Source organism: Schistocerca nitens, chromosome 1, assembly GCF_023898315.1.
Source record: "Schistocerca nitens isolate TAMUIC-IGC-003100 chromosome 1, iqSchNite1.1, whole genome shotgun sequence".
Lineage (NCBI taxonomy): Eukaryota > Metazoa > Arthropoda > Insecta > Orthoptera > Acrididae > Schistocerca > Schistocerca nitens.
Window position 1 is genome coordinate 435400958 of NC_064614.1, and position 15057 is coordinate 435416014.

At 42.5% G+C, this 15057-nt stretch overlaps 1 protein-coding gene and 1 non-coding gene across 2 annotated transcripts in view; both read left to right on the forward strand.

Moving 5' to 3' along the window:
- The window catches only part of LOC126251279 (CD63 antigen-like), a 422790-nt gene that overhangs the window by 194284 nt on the left and 213449 nt on the right, over window positions 1-15057 (forward strand). The gene's annotated exons all lie outside the window — the stretch shown is intronic.
- On the forward strand, window positions 2905-2979 carry Trnat-ugu (transfer RNA threonine (anticodon UGU)). Its single transcript has one exon. It is a non-coding gene; the product is annotated as a tRNA-Thr (tRNA).

Here is a 15057-nt window from a genome sequence, read left to right on the forward strand (position 1 = left end):
CTGGCATCACCGGCCGCTGTGTGTGTGTGTGTGTGTGTGTGACGCTGCGCCATCGCGTGCGCCGCCTATCGTGACGCAGTAGCGACGCATGCGCTAGCGCTGCTGTTGACACGCCCTGCGTCGCGTTTCCCTATCGCTCTGCCAGCCTTTATTTCCTTCGGGGGCCCACGAGGGGCAGCAACTTCCCGTTCATCCCACTATCTGATCGCTCTGTGGTCGTGCGAACTGGAACACAGAATTGCAAAGTCTGTTGCATGTCTGTGTCACTCAGCTTGGACGCTTAACCTTTCTGCAGCGCGTTTCACAGTTCTAAGCAACTAGCAATATAATTTTAAAAGTGGGTAGATGAGTTAAGACCTGAGTCACCATACACCATTTACTCTGCCGTTGCATCAGTATTAATTGTGGTGTCACCGCCAGACACCACACTTGCTAGGTGGTAGCCTTTAAATCGGCCGCGGTCCGTTAGTATACGTCGGACCCGCGTGTCGCCACTATCAGTGATTGCAGACCGAGCGCCGCCACACGGCAGGTCTAGAGAGACTTCCTAGCACTCGCCCCAGTTGTACAACCGACTTCGCTAGCGATGGTTCACTGACAAAATACGCTCTCATTTGCGGAGACGATAGTTAGCATAGCCTTCAGCTACGTCATTTGCTACGACCTAGCAAGGCGCCATTATCAGTTACTATTGATATTGTAAATAATGTATAGACAAGAGCTACGTTCAACATTAATGGATTAAAGTTAAGTATTCCACCAGTTACCTCCTTTTTATTGAAGTCTAAATTCCTTGTCCTGTTCCAGACCTCACGCCACCCTGCGTGAGCTTAAACGCGCGCCTTTCGGCTTCCTCTAAAATTCGTGGGTTGGCTCTCCTGCCAATCCACAACATTAATGGCTGGGAATACCATGCGAAAACATGCTAGTCGCAGTTTGAGAATATCATGCTGAAGAAGATAACTTTGTTTGGAAAATCGCCAAATAGCGAAACAACTGGATTATCTTTATCAGTTACTTTGATTTATTTATTTTATCTGGCAACAGAAGGACATGCAGATTCTACACACATCAAAAAAAAGTTTTGCATCACCTCGATTCCGAGAGTTCCAGAATTTGTACAGAAAACGGGAATAGAGATCAACATAAACATCATTTCCGCCATTTTTATTGCTCTTGAAAACCACACATTGCATGTTGTACCACCATACACCGAGATCTTCAGAGATGGTGGTCCAGATTTCTGTACACACTGGTACCTCTAACACCTAGTAGCACGTCCTCTTGCATTGATGCATGCCTGTATTTGTCGTGGCATACTATCCATAAGGCATAAGGCATAATCAAGGCATTGTTGGTCCAGATTGTCCCACTCCTCAACGGCGACTTGGCGTACATCCCTTAGAGTGGTTGATGGGTCACGTCGTCCATAAACAGCCCTTTTCAATCTATCCCAGGCATGTTCGATAGGGTTCATATCGGGAGAACATGCTGGCCACTCTAGTCGAGCGATGTCGCTGTCCTGAAGGAAGTCATTCACAAGATGTGCACGATGGGGAGCGAATTGTCGTCCATAACATGCTTTAACTACAGTCAACTCGAGCCATGTACCTCCTTCCTGGTGGAATGACTGGAACAGATCGTCTGTCGGACCCCCTCCGTCTATTAGGCGCTGCTCATGCATGGTTGTTTACATCTTTGGACGGGTGTAGCGACATCTCTGAAAAGTCAAAGGGACTGTGTCTGTGATACAGAAACGGTGTCGTCAAGCGTGTTCCTCCTTTGCTTCCCTAAAAAGAAGAAGGAGGGTGATGTATAAATGCAACATGCGACGTTACTAATGATCAAACCAGAGCCAAAGGCTGAACAGTTTCGTGCGCTATCATGTACGCTATGAGAACAACTGACGCTAATTGTATCTGTCAGGCCGATTGAATTTGGGTGCGCTACGATCTTATTGCCTAAGTTCAACGCTAATTAACTCGGAAACGGAGCAACGTACAGAATTTTTGTCGTAACAGTTATTTCTCAGCACAACCTACCCTGCAACACCCTCACATATTTTTCAGTCTGTTTCAGATCACCCTGTACAGCAACTCATCATTCTTAGTATTTCTGTGCAAATAACAATACACTTAGCGTAGATGGTAAGGCACTTTGGTTGGTTAATTGGTTGGTTGATTTGGGGGAGCGGACCAAACAGCGAGGTCATCAGTCGCATCGGATTAGGGAAGGATGTAAAAGAAGTCGCCCGTGCCCTTTCAAAGGAACCATCCCAGCATTTGCCCGAAGCGATTTAGGGAAATCACGAAAATCTAAATCAGGATTGCCGGACGCGAATTTGAGCCGTGGTCCTCCCGAATGCGTGTCCAGTGTGCTACCACTGCGCCAACTCGCCCAGTGCTGAGGCACTTGGCTGGAAATCTTGATTATAGTGGTAACTTTAATAATTATTAGGAGATGATTGTGAATATGACTATAAAAACAATAACTACCACAACAATGGCAATCCAGTTCACATAGTTTATTACTAATTGCACATTTATGATGATGATAATGCTGCTGCTACTGGTGATGAGTTTTGTGGTTTTATAGGGACTTTAGTACAAGCTCATCAGTTCCATTTATGAGATAGTATTTAAATCACATAACATTAACAGGTGTGAAATGATAATTAAATAGACACCCTAGCTGCAAGCAGGCGTTGATACACTTCATTGGGGACATGTTGAAAATGTGTGCCCCGACCGGGACTCGAACCCGGGATCTCCTGCTTACATGGCAGACACTCTATCCATCTGAGCCACCGCGGGCACAGAGGATAGTGCGTCTGCAGGGACTTATCCCTTGGATCTCACCGGGAGCGTGCAAGGGATAAGTCCCTGCAGACGCACTATCCTCTGTGCCCGCGGTGGCTCAGATGGATAGAGCGTCTGCCATGTAAGCAGGAGATCCCGGGTTCGAGTCCCGGTCGGGGCACACATTTTCAACATGTCCCCAATGAAGTGTATCAACGCCTGCTTGCAGCTAGGGTGTCTATTTAATTATCATTTCATTTCTAGCAAAGCTGCATGGTCATCCACGGTAACTGTTCTTTCGGGAACAGATACTACCGTCATATATATAGTTAAAAAAATTAATAGGTGTACTAACGGTACTCGGGTCAGGGAGGAATTCAACGCTGGGACTACTATTGATAGATGGGTTAGTCGGCGAAAGAAAAAGATAAACGTATCGGAAGATTATACGAAAGAAAATTGGAGAAAGAGGTAAGGATAGGAGGAAAAAGGAAGGATGAAACATCAGAGAGGAAAACAGAAGTAAAGTGCAAAACTGCACATAAGGTATGGAGGCTACTAAGTTGTTGAACAGGGAGAAGGCTGTAACGACTATAGGAAGAACTGTAGCGACCACCTGAGTTTTAGTATGTGGTGGACGTATGAGTGAAGTGGAGTAGTTGTAAGATGCTTTATTCATGGCCAGAAGCAGGAAACACTGTATGAGATCTTCTATTACTGTGTTTGGAAGACGACAATTATTTAATATGGGAGGGGAGGAGTTGAAGAAACAGCCGATTACGAGAACTATGAAGGATCAATTCTCTGTACTTGGTTCGACCTCATATTCCCGTTACTTCTGCGATCAGTAAGGATTGTTTCAAAGCAGTGTGTCCTGCTCTGATATGAACAGTTTACAATGCACACAGCTCTCAGTAAAAATAGAGTAAGAAACATTGAAGACCACATACAAATATTGGATCATGTTGAGAAAGGTAGCCTCATGAATCAGCTTGAAGAGACAGAAATATATACACATAAAAGCAAATCACCGCAATATATTCTTAATGAACAGACAGAGCTAGCCAATGCAACCTTTCACTCACCTATTATCCAGTCTAAAACATAAATAAACACTACTCCTTTTAACAACAACATGCAATCAATAATCCAAATAAAGTATTACATCATAATATAGCTGCCTGCTCAATCACACATTACTGCAACTGTAAAACTGATTTAAAAATAAAAGTGGTGTGCCATACTACATTTATATTATTACTACCGTCACATTATTCATATATCTCATGTAAATGTTGTCACCTGTTTATTGCACTGTATTTACACAATACCATATAAGTAACATTCATACAACTGGCCATCACATTTTCCCAATTTATTTGTAATTAATGCTCACTGAATATGGTATTCTTTGTAATATAAATACTTGTAATGTACTTGTAATGCTACCTTGATTCTTGAAGAAAAAAAATTACTGCTACTATGTTGTTGTTGTTGTTGTGGTCTTCAGTCCTGAGACTTGTTTGATGCAGCTCTCCATGCTAATCTATCCTGTGCAAGCTCCTTCATCTCCCCGTACCTACTGCAACCTACATCCTTCTGAAACTGCTTAGTGTATTCATCTCTTGGTCTCCCTCTACGATTTTTACCTTCCACGCTGCCCTCCAGTACTAAATTGGTGATCCCTTTATGCCTCATGACATGTCCTACCAACCGATATCTTCTTCTAGTCAGTTGTGCCACAAACTTCTCTTCTCCCCAATCCTATTCAATACCTCCTCATTAGTTACGTGATCTACCCACCTAATCTTCAACGTTCTTCTGTAGCACCACATTTCGAAAGCTTCTATTCTCTTCTTGTCCAAACTGCTACTATACTTGATTCAAAATTTCAGTGTACCATAGACAGATGTTAATACATTTGTTACTGTCATATTATTCATTTTATCTCACCTCTATGTTGCTCCTTGTATATAGCACAGTATTTACAAATTACCATATAAGTAACATTCACACAAGCTGGTTACTATATCTGTCAACATCATTTGTAATATTATACGCTCATAATGTAACGTTTATCTTTGTGTTTTAATTTTCATTAAGTTATGTTATTCTTTAAAACAGTCATTCTGTGAAATGAAAGCGACCTGTATATTGTGATGTCTCTGAGAACGAACGTCTCTGACACTGTTGTGTTTGTTAAATCTGCAATCTCTGTGATAACTTCACATGTGGCAAATTATTTTTGGTGTGTGTGGGTGTGTGGTGCTTTGCCCAATATGGTGATATACAAGTTACGTAAGTGCTGGATATATTTAGGAATATGCGAAAAATACAATCCTGCAACTTCGCAACAAAATCGCGCGGAATTTTTGATGTTAGTACCATAATCACTTAACCTCACATATTTATTTACGCTGTATTTCATTGTCTGGAGGTTAGTTATTTTCACATAGGGCGCTTCTAACACTGTTTTTCTACCGTAGGGCAACAACACACCAAAAATACTTCGCCACAGTGGAATAATAAAAATCGAAAACGGACGATAATGTAAACTGTATCTTGAAAATCTAGTGAACAGCCGTCTGATGATGAACTTGCCAGTTCGAAACCGGTAACGGCGCTATTTACCTAAATAAATAGCAGTGTTAATAGTAGCTGGTTGCTGTTTTCTTCTTTGTAAGAATTAACCTACATGAACAGTTTTCTATACTGTATAAATTTTTCTATTTGCTTCGAAACTCCTCAGAATTTTGACGCCGCTTCGATTCGGAATAGCCATCTACCGGCCAGTCCACGCAGCCGACTTGCTAACCACGGAAAGAGAGGAGTGGAGCGTCAGCGGCAGTGTAGTGTTTCCCTAGAAACAAAAGAACGCGTGGGAAACGTGGCTGCCGCCGGGCTGTCCCACAGCCTGTGACGCAAGCGTCCTTGTCGGCATGCACCGCTGCTATGCAGATACCGCGATCGCGTCTTCTAGCTACGGATGGCGGCTATCGCTGAAACAACCGGTTTTCGGTTATACCGTGTGATTTTTTTTCACTCCGGTTTAAACTGAATGTTAAAACCGCTCAAAACAGGCGTAACCAGCTTCTGACACCACCGATTTTCGGTTTTCTATTCCTATTATATCCTGTAATAAACGTAGAAATCAGCAAAGGTTGAAAAATTCCGTCTCTCTCAATTTCAAGATACATAGAATCGATATATTAAATAGCCAAATAATACATACTTAGTCTGACCATCGTTTACTGCTTTTCTACAAATGTGGTAAGTGGTTGAATAACACAAAAAAATTACCAGTATTACCTACAGACTTTAATTTTTTGAAACTCTGCTCAGAAATCATGTTGTAATCGGGGATCAAACACTATTCGGACATTACGAAAATTCAGTGCTAAAGGATGGAAAATGATGTTGAAGAACTCTATTTTTGGTGTTAATTTGTCTGTTTTCAAGAACTACAGGCAGATCAAGGTATATTTTATAGACACAGGCTATTTTTATTGTAAACTATGAATGAACTTTTGTTAAGTTTTTAATTTATTTCTGTTACCAAATTGTCCATTCTCCTTCACTATTTCATAGAAGCGACAGAGAAATCTATAACATTTTAAAGCAAGTGAAGCATTGTACTTCATTGCTAATTCACTCCGTAAAAATAGTTCCAGACTAGGGTCGATGCCTTTCTACAGTACAACGTATGTCCAGCAACGATGGCGAGAAACAACAGTACAGACCAGATGGAGCAAGTCTTGGACACTGCACAAACAAGCGCACGTTAAGCCACGGCAACAAGGACATTGTGTCAGCAATCCTGTAGCAATTTTAGGCCATGTATTTGTTGCTCGTTTCTGTCGGCATTGTTATTAAAATAGACTAATCACTTTTCCCATTTTTTATAATAACGCAATATTTCAAACCAATTCATATTTTACGAATAAAAATCGCTCCCTTTTAGAAAAACGGTTTATTTAAAAAAGAAAAATTTTAGCACTGCTGTTATGGCTAATTGATATTTCGGTTTTTTACTCGGTTATCAGTAAGAAATAAAAACACTTGTTATAACCGAGACCAAATAAATTCCGAAAAATACCGGCTATTCAGACTAAAATACCGTTATCGGTTTTGACCGATCTTTTTTTCCCATCCCTACTTCTCGCTCTGCCACAGAGGGTCATCCGCTAACGCAAGCAGACGACAAGCGACACTAAACTACTGCAGTTTCTCTCATTAACTACGAACCGTGTAGATGCCTATCCTTCAACTGTGCCAAATCCACTTAGCAACTTCTTTAGTGACATTTCAGGAGATGTGCAAAAATAGAAAATCAAAATGAAACATGTATACACCAAATCCTGTTCAAGATCATTTTTGTTATCGCTGTCACCAAATATCAAGCTGTGCAGACAATAAAAGGACCAAGAAACTCATACTGAGTACCTATTCTTGGCATTCCTTCATACTTTTTGAGACTATGTCCTTGACGCAATAACTTCTTCGTCATATTCAGGAATTTCTCTACAAATGAGGATTTTCCCAGCCTCACAGAACACTGATAAAGTGAAAGACAATTCCACTTTCCACCTTCACACTATTATGATCACGATCATTTTCACTCTAAGACAAAAAAAAACACGCACCGCGAAGGAATTATCAGACTGTTTTGGAGATCGGTAGATGTGGTGTAAATATACAGACAAACAAATGATCATAATTTCATAAATATTGCATGATTTATTCAAGAGAAAGAGCTTCACAAATTGAGCAAGTCAATAATGCGTCGATCTACCTCTGGCCCCCATGCAAGTGGTTATTCATTTGGCACTCATTCACAGAGTTGTTTGATGTCTCTTGAGGAATATCGTGCCAAATTCTGTCCAATTCACGGATTAGATCGTCAAAATCCCGAAATGGTTGGAGGGCCATGCCCATAATGTTCCAGTTGTGGAGAGATCTGGCGACCTTGCTGACCACGGCAGGGTTTGGTAAGCACGAAGTCAAGCAGTAGAAAGGCTTGTCACGCGCGGGCGGACATTATCTTGGTGAAATGTAGGGCCAGGGTGACTTGCCACGAAGGGCAACAAAACGATGCATACAACATCGTCGACGTACCGCTGTGCTGTAAGTGGGTCGCGGATGACAACCAAAGGGCTCTGATGTGAAAAAAAAAGTCACACCAGATCATCACCTCTGGTTGTCGGGCCGTCTGGAGGGTGACAGTCAGGTTGGTACCCCACCGCTGTTCGGGGCGTCTCCAGCCACGTCTGTGGCCTGCAGTCTCATTGAGTGGAGTGGAATTGTCTTCCATGGTGAGTTACGCTTCGTACTGAACCGTGATGACTAGCGAAGACTTGCTCAGTTTATGACGCCCTTTCTCTTGAATAAATCATCCATTTTTTTCAGAAACTGCAATCCTTTGCTTGTCTGTACATGTATATCACTTCTACCGATTTCCGTCCTATTCGGATAATTCCTTCGTGGTTTGAACAGTCCACGGCTATACTGCCGATTCATAGTGTCCAACGGGCACAATATTTCGGCGATCAGACATGTCGCCATCGTCAGGTGCATTGAGGGGAGAGGGGAGGGGATTTAAATCGGCCGCCCGCCCTCAGGAGCTCAGTTCGTCAGCGCACCTGACGATGGTGACATGTCTGATCGCCGAAATATTGTGCCCGTTGGACACTATGAACCGGCAGTATACCCGTGGACTGTTCGAGCAACAAATACGTCGGGAGAAACTGAAGAATCACAATTCCTTCGTGATTCGTCGTCTTTTTTTATCTTAGAGTGAATTTTACACTATCACTTTATTTTGGCGACGTGCCATTTTATTCTAGCAATTTTACGCAGTATATACGATGGTTGTCCAGAAAGTAATGCACCACATTTTTTTTCTCAGCCGGAAACAATGCTACGAATTCAAAACGCTACATACGTATTATTTGAAGTCTTCTGAGTAAGCGCGCCAAGTTTCCGTTACTTCCGACAGATAGCGTAGCTGCAGGATAGTTTCAAAATGGTGTCTGTAGGTAATGTACGTTACAAGCAACGTGCCGTCATTGAAGCTGTAGGGAACATCCACAAACGCTTGTGCAGAGTCTATGGGGCATCTGCTGTCGACAGAAGTACAGTTAGTCGCTGGGCACGGAGGGTGATATCAGAAGGCGGTTCGGCGGAGCTCCACGGCTGTAACACTTGACATGTAGCAGCGAGCTGATGTCATTCGCGAGGACAGACGCCTTACGGCTCGGCAGTTCGCGCTACATCTGTCAGTAAGCAAAGGAAGTGTGGATGCAATTATCTGCACTCTTGGATATTCAAATGTCTGTGCAAGATGAGTCCCGCGATGTCTAACGGTGGATCGCAAACTGCACGGAAAAAACATTTGTCTTGATTTGTTGCAACGTTTTGATGCTGAGGGGGTGGCGTTCTTGTCCCGGATTGTGAAAGGTAATTCACACGGTGAAGCACTGGCTTCGCCACCAGGACAAGGATTGGTACCGACAGGGCAGACACGCCCTTGTTTCGCGGTGGTGGAAGGCCCATAGAACGGGATGGGGATTACGTGGAAAAATAGGGTATGTAGATAAAACACCATTCTTTCGTGCGTGTAATTCTCATTATGCTGAATAAAGAACTATTGAAGAAAAAAATGCGGTGCATTTCTTTCTGGGCAATCCTCGTACAATGTACACACACTCAGGGTTGTCGTGTAAAATTACGAGGATATAAGTGATCATTGTAAAACGGCACATCGCTCACATAAGGTGATGGAGTGAAATAAATGACTGTGATCAGAACAGAGTCAAGGAGAAAAATGGAATTATCTTTCGATGAATTTGTAACTGTGACACCCGATATGAAAAAGAGTTTACATCTACGATAATTGACGGTCTATAAACATGCTTACACAAGCATTCTGGGTCTATACAGCGCATACTGAAACTATTTGTTCACGTTGATACAGGAGGTAGAGATCATCAAAACAAACGTTTTTCAAAAATGGTTCAAATGACTCTAAGCACTATGGGACTTAACGGCTGAGGTCATCAGTCCCCTACACTTAGAACTACTTAAACCTAACTAACCTAAGGACATCACACACATCCATGCCCGAGGCAGGATTCGAACCTGCGACCGTAGCAGCAGCGCGGTTCCGGACTGAAGTGCCTAGAACCGCTCGGCCACCGCGACCGGCCGAATATTTCTCCATAAGGAACATATGGTCTCTGAAGTCAGACCGATTCAGTCGCAATCATTACCAGCTAAAATACAGGAAGCGAAATGCTATTTATAACTTGTACAAAAACCAAACTCCAGTTATAAAAACGAGTCGAAGGACATGAAAGGACCCAATAGTTGAGAAGTAAGTGCGGCACAGTTGTGCAAAGAGCAATATGTGAAGGAAACGAAGGAAAAATTTAGAAAGGAAATTAAAGTTCAGGGAAGAGAAAGAAAAAGATTCAGGTTTGTGGATGACGTAATAAATATGTCACAAATGGGTAAGGGATCTGAAGAGCAGTTGAACAGCACAGATAGCATCTGGAAAAGAAATTATAAGATGAACATGAACAAAAAACAAGAGTAAGGGAATGTATTCTAATTGTACCAGGTAATGCTGAGAGAATTTCATAAGGCAATGAGACACTGAAAGTGGCAGAAGAGTTTTGTTATTTGGGAGCAAAATAACTTACAATGACCAAGGTAGAGAGCGCATAAAATGCAGACTGGCAATACCAAGAAACATGTTTCTGAAAAAGAGAGATTTGTCAAAACTGGATATAAATTTAAGTTTTAGGAAGTATGTATTTGCAGAAGGTATATGCTTGGAGTGTAGCCCCGTATGGAGATGAAATCCGAATGATAAGCAGTTCAGACAAGAAGAAAATATAAACTTTTGAAATGTGGTGCTTAGCAGAATGTTGAAGATTAGATGGGTAGATTGAATAACTAATGAGGAGGCTGTAACGTTATGAGTCGTGTACCCATTGTGAAAGCTATTGTGAAATAGCGGGTTTGTTTGGGCAGCATACGGCTGACAAGTTGCCATGAAGTGAAGGGATAAGGCAGGTAAGTGGGCACTGAGGAGCGTTCCAAATTCCTACAGCGAACAGTGCAAGGAGGTGAGGTAGCTGTCTGCCGGGCCACTGGGTGGTCGCAACTTGGGATTCCCAGGATGATCAGGGAAACCATTGCCGCTGCATGCTTGTGCACGCTGAGCAGTATGCCCAGTCTCTGACTGTGTTAAAACTAAAAGCTTCAAATATTCACGAAAACCATTTCCAGACATGCTACATAAAAGAACAGCATTGAAATCACAATAAAGAGACGAAATCAGTAGAATTATTACTGTGTTTGCAAAGTAAATATTAACAAAGTTATTAACGTTTATATGAAAGATCCTTACTAATATTATAAAAGGGAATGAAACTCTGCCTGCTGCGTTTCCATGACTAAATCACTGAACCGATTTTGATGAATCCTGAGGAAGAACATAATTACTTCAGAAAGAAAAAGAAAATCGTCCCCTAAAAGAATGAAGAAGGGAATGAAAATCTTTTTTTTTTTTATATAAGCCACTAAAAGAAATTAAATTGCTTATAATGTGCATATTGTATAATGTATAGCAGCCGTGGGTAATAGCTGGTTGTTCATAAAATCAATAACAAAAGCTACAGACAAGTTACATATGCGTATGACACGTAGTAGGATAGTACTTAGAGCCAGCTATAAAATGGCCATATTTATCTTATTGTTGAACAGACATACAAATTGTTGTAAATTAATTGTTTAGCATCTCAGAAAATAGCGCCAAAACAAAGAGTTCTTAACAGATACAGTACAGAATAGTATAGCACAAATGATTTGTCCTATTATCCAATTTGTTTATGTTTATGTAACGAGAATTTAATAAGTTAATGTTTGTAAGATAGCTATTTCAGTAACGTAGTATTGCAGTGGCAAACTGAATGAAGACTTGAGTTTGAACAGCTTTTTGCTGTTCCGCTTATGGTTTATAAAATGGAAATCAAAGTTCTTTTGTAATGTTTAGCGTGTAAAGAAGAATTATAAATCCGCAAATTGTCTAAAAATTTATATAATATATGTTTCAAATACGTACAGATTGTAAAATACGTAGTCGCAAGAATAGTGAGCTAGCTACAAGGTGCTCACTTGACTTTAGTGGTTGGGCATGTAACGAAGTTTATAAACAGGTGAGCAGAGCATGTTCCTTTCATGGTGGGTAATGTTGGTTGGTAAGATGTGCTTGGCCGGTGAGCAGGCTGAGTTTAAGTGTTGGGCGAAACATAGAGTATTTCGATTTGCGTCTATTCAGGACTATGGAGTATTTTAGTGTAACACTTCGGTACTTCGAAATTATTTGAACAGTTAGTGTTGGTGCTGCTATCAATAACTGAACTTTTATGGTGCCCTCACACAAGCTGGTATTTCAACAAAGTACATCAATAAGAAGTCAATTGATGGACTTAGGTGAGCAAGGATCAGCTAAGACTATCAATTGATTCCTTATTGGTTTACTGTACTGCAGTACCAGCCGTGTAAGGCCACCATCCTAAGTAACTTTGTGATTGATCTGAATAAAACGATAGTAAACTTTATCCCTTTGATTAGGCTACATCATTATCCTGAGGGATCATTCATTCCTTTAATATCACGTTTATTGTATGAATTCATTCATTTACTTATTTTGCTATACAAAATTTTCGGTGATTGTCTCTGCTAAATCAATGTGCCTAATGAAAGATCAATATTTCTACAAGGGCTTAAAGCAACAGTCGATGATACAACTCCTTATATACAGATGAGCCTTACACTAGTTTAAGGTCGTGTACTCGCCTTCTGGTGATTAGGTAATACCAAATTGATCCCAACCGGCGATTAATTTCACATTCTCCCCTCCCTCCTCCCACTCTCCTCGAAAGTGCAGTTGTGAGGTACTGAGTCGAAATGGCAAAAATTTATGACACAATGTGACTAAGAATAGGTTGAGAGGACATATTCTAGGGCATCGGTCCTAGCACAACTGCTTCGGTCCAGATATCTCTCCACACAGTTCAAGATTCGACTATACAAAACCCTGTTGTTCTATATGGCTGTGAGACATGGAGTATCCGGAAACAGGACTTCCATAAGCTCCTTGTTTTTGAGAGAAAAGTGCTTCGGAAGATCTTCGGCCCGGCTCTGGATGCAGATACAGGGGAATGGAGGATCAGATACAACCAAGAGCTTGAGGAACTATACCAGCAGCCCAACATAGCAGGAACTGTCAAAGCCAAACGAATGCAGAGGGCCGGCCATGTGGCCTGGATGGAGGATCACAGATGGCCTCGGAAGTTCCTTACAGGAAAGAGACCGCCAGAGAGACCCAAAAAGCGTTGGAGGGATGGACTCCATGAAGATTTAAATCAAGCGTCAATAGATGTGGACGGATGGCGGATAGCAGCAATGGACTGAATACAGTGGAGGAGGAAACTTGTAGATGCGTGCGGTCCACTGGGCCTGATCACGTAGTAGTAGTAGTATCACAGAATCGTCAGTTTGGTAATAGTGGAAAGCGTGGGATGTAAAAATTGTGGAGGGAGGCCTAGGCATGAAAACCGTTGGCATATTCAGTTTGATGTATAAGGGGCGATCAAAAACTTACCGATCGAATGCCGTACAGCCCAGAATGGATAAGCCAATCAGGCAAAGTCCATGTGGGCGTTGAGGCAATCCTCGCACCGACGCACCAGGTTGAAGATACCCGTTTAGTAAAAGTACGTGTCCTGTTGCCTGAAGAAATCTGTAACTGCCTGCTGCACATCGTCCTACAGGTATCGTCGAGCCTTCGAGCCTTTTTTTTAGGCATCGAATGGGTGATAATCGCTTGGAGAGAGATCAGCACTATAGGGCGGTTACTCGAGCGTCTCCCAACTGATTTGACGTAACTTCTGCGTTGCGACATTTGCGATATGGGGCGGCACGGAACTTGGCGCACTATTTTCGACATACATGCTGTCCCACAGACGTTCTTCATTTTTCGATGGATTTCTATTGGTGTAGAAAAGAATAACAATACGATTGAAAAACACGAATGCCAGTGTAATCCCTTGGTTACAAGTCGATGCTTATATACTTGTATCGGAGTCACTCTACGTTGCATATACGCTGCAGCAACGCCCTCAAACGGAAACGTTTTGGTCGCCCCTTGTACACAGAAGAGCCAAAGACACTGGTACACCTGTCTAATATCGTGTAGGGCCCCCGCGAGCACGCACAACTGCCACAGCACGATGTGGCACGGACTCGTCTAATGTCTGAAGTAGTGCTGGAGGGAACTGACACCACGAATCCTGCAGGGTTGTCCACAAATCCATGAGTACGAGAGGATGGAGATATCTTCTGAACAGCACGTTGCAAGGCATTCCAGATATTCGCAATAATGTTCATGTCTGGGGAGTTTAATGGAAGTGTTTAAACTCAGAAGAGTGTTCCTGGAGCCATTCTGTAGAAATCCTGGACGTGTGGGGTGTTGCATTGTCCTGCTGGCATTGCCCAAGTCCATCGGAATGCACAATGGATATGAATGGAAGCAGGTGATCACACAGGATACTTACGTATGTGTCAGCTGTCAGAGTCGTATCAGGGTTCCCATCTCACTCCAGCTGCACAACTCCACACCATTACAGAGCCTCCACCAGCTTGAACAGTCCCCTGCAGACATGCAGGATCCATGGATTCATGAGGTTATCTCCATACCCGTACACGTTCATCCGCTCCATACAATCTGAAATGAGACTCGTTCGACCAGGCACATGTTTCCATCATCAACAATCCAATGTAGGTGTTGACGGGCCCAGGCGAGGCGTAACGCTATGTGTCGTGCAGTCATCAAGGTACACGAATGGCCCTTCGGCTCCGAAACCCCATATCGATGATGTTTCGTTGAATGGTTCGCACGCTGAAACTTGTTGATGGCCCAGCATTGAATTCTGCAGCAGTTTGTGGAAGGGTTGCACTTCTGTCACTTTGAACGATTCTCTTCAGTCGTCATTGGTCCCGTTCTTGCAGGATCTTTTCCGGCCGCAGCGATGTCGGAGATCTGATGTTTTACCGTGTTCCTGATATTCACGGTGCACTCGTGAAATGGTCGTACTGGAAAATTCCCACTTGATCTCAACCTCTGAGATTCTGTGTCCCATCGCTCCTGCACCGATTATAACACCACGTTAAATCTCTATAACCTGCCATT